Source organism: Coptis chinensis, chromosome 7 (genome assembly GCF_015680905.1).
Source record: "Coptis chinensis isolate HL-2020 chromosome 7, ASM1568090v1, whole genome shotgun sequence".
Classification (NCBI taxonomy): domain Eukaryota; kingdom Viridiplantae; phylum Streptophyta; class Magnoliopsida; order Ranunculales; family Ranunculaceae; genus Coptis; species Coptis chinensis.
In genome coordinates this window covers 15,745,037-15,752,094 of record NC_141462.1, presented here as the reverse complement: position 1 = coordinate 15,752,094, position 7,058 = coordinate 15,745,037, and the positions used below count along the sequence as shown (strand labels likewise).

Here is a 7,058-nt window from a genome sequence, read left to right as displayed (position 1 = left end):
TATTCCTTGAATGTGGCGGAATGACCCAAGGTATTCATTGAATGTGCCATGAATGACCCGATATTTTGTTATGCCCAAAGAGGCTTTGTGATTATGTGTATGGAAAGCCCGAGAGATGGTCTGTGACTCACAAGTTACGAGTTTACAAGATGAAAGTATGTTTCCTGGAGGCGATATCCCGCTTGGGACGTATGTCTTGTAGTGGTACTCGGTGTGAGTGAGGCGCACGGATATGTGTGATTTGGCAAATGTGTGTAGTGCAAATCGTGGAGTAGGAACTAAAGGTTGGGCTGTGTCTTTGAATAAATGAGTCAACGAGATAAGTAATAAGCAAAGTAAAATATTGATTTTACGTGTGATGGAGTTATTGCATATGATGTATATGATTTCTTATGATAAATGTTTACGTGGTTTGTATGAGTTGATACTCACAAGGGATGAATGTACTCCTTGGTTGTGACTTTTCCTCGTTCTCATAAGTAGACGAGTGATACTAAAGTAAAAGTATATGAATTGTGTGATGTTATGGATATGAAGTGTGACGGTGGATAATATTAGTAAATGATTGTAATTTCTATGTGAATGTGAAATGACTATAACTTGATATGTTATTACGAAAATATTAATGACTTGTGATAGTCTGAGATCTATGGTTATGCACGCAGAAACTTTATGACGTAATGATGTCATATGAATGACTATCATTGATATAGGTATTATGATAAGTGGTATTCCTCAAAGATACGGGACGAACCAGGTTATATCAATTAGACTTCAATGTCTTAAATGAGGTTGGATCATGAATAGAATTTTGACTGGCTGAGATAAATCAATTTATTGTGATGTCTAACTCTGTTTTGCAGGAGGGTAGGATCTATTAATCTTTTCTGCAGGGACGTAAATATCCTACCCTAAGACGACGTGTTGGCTTAAAGGTAAGGTATACCAAACTCATATTTAATTAGGTTATCATATGTGCAGTTAATAAATGAAATGTAAGTGGTATTGTATTGTGAGTTATTTTGGAAAGTGGGAATGACGAGTAATATTATATGAGATTCTTGGAATTTGTATGTTGGGGGTGAAATCTTACTTGGGAAGAAATTACACGCCGTTTTTGGAAAACGGAACTATATTGTCTTCCAAGTTGAAATTGTTTGTAATGTTATATTTATTCATTTGAAATATTATTATATATATTTTTGTTGTTAGTCTACTCATACCAAAGAAATTCAATTTGTCAACCCATGTTTGCTTTGTTTTGCAACGTGGGTGTGTTCTTAGGAACATAGATGGTGGAGAGTCACGATGGATGAAGACACGTGACTTGGATTTGCTCTTGGAGTCTTACGGTTTAAGTTTTTCGAAAGTGTATAGTTTTGAATTGAAACAAAGGTAATAGAGTTGGTTAGTAAAAATTTTATTTGTAAATGAAGCGTTGTTCTTTCAGTTTTAATTTGATCTTAGATTTTAAATATTGTGGTTGATAATATGTTAGTGGGTTTTGTTTCACCCTGGGTTTCCAGATGATTGAATATCAGTTTTAAATTTTTCTGGAAATTTGGGGTGTGACAGAACCACACTTCTTTATAGAAGAAGAGGATGAAGAGGATGATGAATAAAGCGAGAGATAAGGTAAGTTTTAATTTTACTTAGTGTCTGCTTATGTCCCAAGCAATTTGATTCTTGTTAACCCCATAATGGGTAGAACTCTTATAGAGTTGCGTCAGTTTTTTATTTCCTATATTAGTACGTTCTAACCTTGTTTTGCAGATGTTCCCGAATTTCACGCCTCTTCAATGGTATTTTTCCTACCCTTTATTTAAATGCTTTGAGGACAAAGCATGCTTCTTGTTTGGGGGGGCATAGAAACACGTGTAATTAAGGCATCGGTTAGGATATAGATAGGTATAATATGCACTTGTTTTCTAGTTAAAATTTTAAAAATTCAAAAATATAAATAAATAAGTTTATGCTATACACTTAGGAATATTGGTATTGTTTTCCTTCTCTATGCTCTTAATAATCTAAAAGTCTCAATGAGCTTTTGCATTAGAATAATTTTTAGAAACTTAGGTTAATATGTAGGTAATAATCTTTGCATCTATCTATAAATATATTACATGAGTATCGATGATTGTTAGCGATAAGTTTCAAATCTAGGCTAGAGTACTTATTCTACAAAATCCTCGTGAGAATATAGCCTAAAAGCCTTATATGAGCCGAAACATTTGAGAAATGACACAAGGGAGAAGTAAAATCCAGATAGAGAAATCACACGTCCACTTGCTTGATCACTAAACCATATCATAAGCGAGAATTTAGGCCCTCTTTGGATCGATATAGCCAGAAATTCAAACCTATGAATTATTTTCCACTAGTTGCCCCTCTGAGCCTTTCTTTAGCCTTCCATAAACCACAAATCCTTTACCCTGTTACAAAATTAAAAAAAAAAAAAAAAATCAACCTATCCAATTTAGATAAGTCTGAGAATAGAATGAGGAAGAAAAAAAAAAGAAGAGAAAAACCTGTGTAAACAAAAGTTAGTTAATTGCTTCAGAAAATAAAGAAAAGAAGTTTCCATCCAAAGAAAAGAAAAATAGAAATAGAAATAAAATAAAAACTCCAAAAAAATAGAATAAAAGGAGTCAAAAGCCAAAGAAAAAGAAAAAAATATGGCTAAGGATGGAAACAAAGTGTAGAAGCAAAAGTAAATAACAAGGTTTTCTCTAGTTACATAGTATGAAGACTCTATTATCTCGGACTTGTCCTTTTTGAATATCCATTTCCTTCCTTCTTAAACCATCTCCTAATCCCCACAGAACACCTAATAAAGACCTCTAGCTCAATTAGGAATAGGTTAGTCGCGATAGTAAGTGGCAGATGTGTTTGATCGACTCCAGCTTCCTTGTTGTCATTGAGATTGTAAGGTAAAGTGTGCCCACTGCACACTAGAGTAGCGAAACTTGAGTGGAAAAATCAGAGTGTTGTATCTTGACTATTATTGTGAGAACCTACTTAAGGACGCTATTCGAAGTTTCAAACTAACCCGCTAGGCATTTCATAGTATTACTCATTGTATATATGTTTATTGTAGATGATTGATTATTATGCATATATTAGCTTAGGTTTTGACTTGATTACTCTATATGCATTGCCAGTGAGAGGTATAGTTAATTTAGAGCATGAATAAGGAAACAATAGTTTTATTTCTTAGTCGTTGTAGTATAGATGAAGTTTGTGAGTACCTTCACGGAAAACTCTCACGAGGCTATAAAGTCGATCCACTAGGGAATTCCTAGTGGTTTAAGGCCTTGTTGCATATGGTCAATGCAATCGCGACTCGAAAACGAGTAGATAGAACTCCATTTTGGTCACTTATTCTAATTTCTCATCTTTGCTTGAGGACAAGCAAAATGCTGTTTGGGGGTGGTTTGATAAGAGCCCAAAACTGTAGTTTTAACCCTGTAACAGTCATACTTTTAGACCAATTATGTGAGTAATAATTAAGAGTTAATACTGATTACGTGTTTTTATGCATTTCAGGCTTCAAAGTCCATTATGTGCAGAAATGTGCCACTTTAGAGAGATAAAGGAGAAAAGGTCGGTTGCTAAGGAGTTTTGTGATTAAAGGCCAAGATTCAAGAAGACAAAGCCTTTCTAAAGCCCGGTCAAAAGTTGAGAAGTCAACGCGGGCAGAAACATCACTCAAAGTCAGTAGAACTTCCGAAGGCCGTATCTTTGGACTCAGACTTCGGAATTGGGCCTACCTTATGTCAAAATGACCGGCTCGGAAAGTGCTTTCCAATGATCTAAGCCTTGACCCAATCAGAGGAGCAGAAGTGGACGAAAAGTCTGTTGAAGCCACCTACAGCTGAAGGACTGAAAGAATTGGGTTTTGGGCCTGATTCTCTGGCCCAAAACATGGCTCCAAGCCCATGCACGATTTTTGGATATGAAAGTATAAAAACAAGAGATTGACTCTTTGTTAATGGTAGATAGTTAGACCTAGATTAGTTAGCCTCCATTAATTAGTTTTTCATATCTTGTTTTAGATCTAGTTTCATGTTTAATTAATTACTTTAGAACAAAGTTGATTATTAATTTAGTATTTGAATCATTGTTTTATTATTCATTAGATTAATAAAATAGTGTTCTTGATAATCTAGTTTCATTTCCATTAATTGTTTAGTTTCAATTCTTAGATTCAATTACTTGTCATTATTAGTTTCAATTAATTCTTGCATGATTAGTTTCCAATTGAGTTTAAATAAGAAAAGTTCAAATCTTTATATCATGTCTTGTTTGAATTCCATTGGGAATGATAGCGTGATGATTCTCGGCTAAACCTCCATTTGAGGGGGTTGAGAAGCCTTGATGAAAGCTTGATTCTGATTATCGTAGAGTCGTCGTAATTTCCTTTCCACTCTAGAAATGATTAGTTCACCATGAGAATGGGTGTAATCGTTCACATGCTAGTTATGAATTGGTAGAAATGCCATGTGTAATTAGGGATTAGGAGTAACCAGATTGTTCTCACAAGCATTCAATTCAGATTACTTTATTAATTCGTGGTTAGTAGGATTAAGTCGAGTTAAGGTGGAATCAATCCCCCTCTAACTCCTTATCATAGAATCGACGTAGCATTCCCATAGTTGTTCTAATAGTCGACTAGTTGCATCTTGTGGGTAGTTGAATCGTAGTCTAGTTGCCATTTTGTAAATCTCTCATTAGACTTTGGTTAAGATTACTTATACGTAGATAACACAGCATGCGGAAGGACTAGGAGTGGAACGAATCATCTACTCCACTATATCTCATAGGATTGAGAGTAGAAATCTTTGATAAATATAGGCACGTACTTAGTTTTAGTTTTACTTACGTTTAGAGTTTCATCGTTCATTTCGTAGGTAAACTTTTATCTTTTTACGTTTATCAGGAAGTCATTACCCAATGTAGGTAAATTGGTCGTTGCTTGATTCTTGAAGGCCCTAGACAAAAAAAATAATTAAAATCAATCAACTAGAGCCCAAGTAGTCACGCTCCTCCAGAAAAGGACAAAAATGTAGCCCGAGGATTTAGAGTAATCAGTTACCAGATTCCAGTGGACCAACTACCTTTCTCATTCCCCTCCCCCAGATTCATCGTGAGTGAGATTCTTGGTAGCACACCACTTGGTGAAATGACTGCCTACTCTTCTGAGATGTGTAGTAGAGCCATCCTAGTTTTGTGCCCAACTGTTCCTCTGAACAGAGCATAGTAAAATATAGACCAAAAGCAAAGTTTTCAAAACTCCATACTTGAAAAAACGAATTTCGATTGCTTGAGCATACATTGCACCGTTTGCGCATGTGAGAATAATTTTAGGGTCTTGCTAAAAGTGTATGATAATGCGTTCAAGCACTTCTAGTATTAGCAAGAATAAAACTTACTCACGTAGGAGAGTTCATCAACCTAGACAATCTCCTGTTTCTAGTCATCCATCTCTTAAGATGGCTGACAAATTACTGCAAGATGAAGAGCCTCTCTCCAACTTCTACACACTGTTGCAAGATGGGCCTCCACCTTGTATACGACTCACACCGCTTACGTGCGATTTTAGGATTCCACTAAACGTGTTCAATCTTCTACCAATATTCCACGGGTTGGAACACGAGTTACAATACGAGCATCTACGCCAGATACATGAAGTATGTATTACCTTTCATCATTAGGGCGTCACCGACGATAAGGTTAAGCTACAAGTGTTTTCTTTCACTCTAGCTGGTAAGAGTCATGCTTGGCTTCTCTCACAGAAGGTCGACTCTTGTGATACATAGGAAAAGGTTGTGTTCTCAATCATAAAGAAGTACTTTCTGCCGAAGAAAACATAAAAGATAAGAAACAAGATGTAGTTCTTCAGACAGAGTCTTAGTGAGACATTTTCTGAAGCATGGGATAGATTCTATGACCTACTCCATTCATGTCCTCACCATAAACTAGAAAAATCCACTCTTGTCCAATATTTCTTCAAAGGCTTTCTCCCAGAACACAAAGTAACCCTCGACATCATGAGTAATGGTAATTTCTTGGATAGAGGTGCAACCAAAACTTTAACCTTTCTTGAAAACCAAGCTGAAAAGAGTACCCATTGGGGTGACATAAACAATTCCAGAACAGCCCAACCCAGTACATCTAAGGCTAGTGGTATTTTTGAGGTGAAATCAGATCCAGAAATCAAAACCCTAATAGAAGCCTTCACAAGAAAGATAGATGCCCTCACAACTGAACAAAAAGACTAAACTCCTCATCCTGTCATGAACATAAATACTTTACCATGCAATTTCTGTCAAAGCTTAAATCATATAGATGCCACCTGTCCCTTGATTACAAACCTATCATCACTTTAGCAAGAAGAAGTATGTGCTTTCAATGTACCAAATGCACCATGGAGACAACATAAAAACTTCGCATGGACTAACATTCCAAAAAACCAAACACCACCAGGTTTCAACAAACCAACAAATACCTTCAGACAAGGACAATGACAAGGGCAAGGTACCTATAACAATCAGAACAGATCATTAGTTCCATCCCAGTTTAACCATAACTATCAAAACCAACCTGTTAACAATGAAAGAAACCTAGTTCCCGTTACACCATCAACTAGTGTCCAAATAGATAAGCCCACCGAAATAATGTTATCTGTCATGCAACAGCAAACCCAAATCCTAGCATCCATGCAACAATCTCTGAACTTGTTAGCCTAAGATAAAACCTAGAAAGGTGTGTTCCCAGTTCAAGCTATCCCTAATCCCAAACCAACAAACACAGCCTTTGAAGCAACAAGTGAAGCAAACGAAGCTGGAGCGCTAAAAACTTTTTCTTAAAGATCCCATCTACGAGGATTGACTCCTCTTGTTCCGATGTATTCCTTTCCCATTCCATTCCATTGTTTTCTTTAAAAGGGGATACATCAATAAGGTAACCGAACCTCTCCAACTAGAGGGTGTGGTTCTAAATGCCGGAGCCTTAGTCCATAGTATATCTCGCATATTCTTTGTAAAACACTTTTTACT

At 36.2% G+C, this 7,058-nt stretch overlaps 1 non-coding gene across 1 annotated transcript; it reads right to left on the bottom strand.

Annotated features, from left to right (window-relative positions):
- Positions 1-5,873: 5,873 nt before the first annotated feature.
- Positions 5,874-5,980, bottom strand: LOC147486216 (small nucleolar RNA R71). The gene has a single exon (XR_015203342.1). It is a non-coding gene; the product is annotated as a small nucleolar RNA R71 (small nucleolar RNA).
- Positions 5,981-7,058: the final 1,078 nt, after the last annotated feature.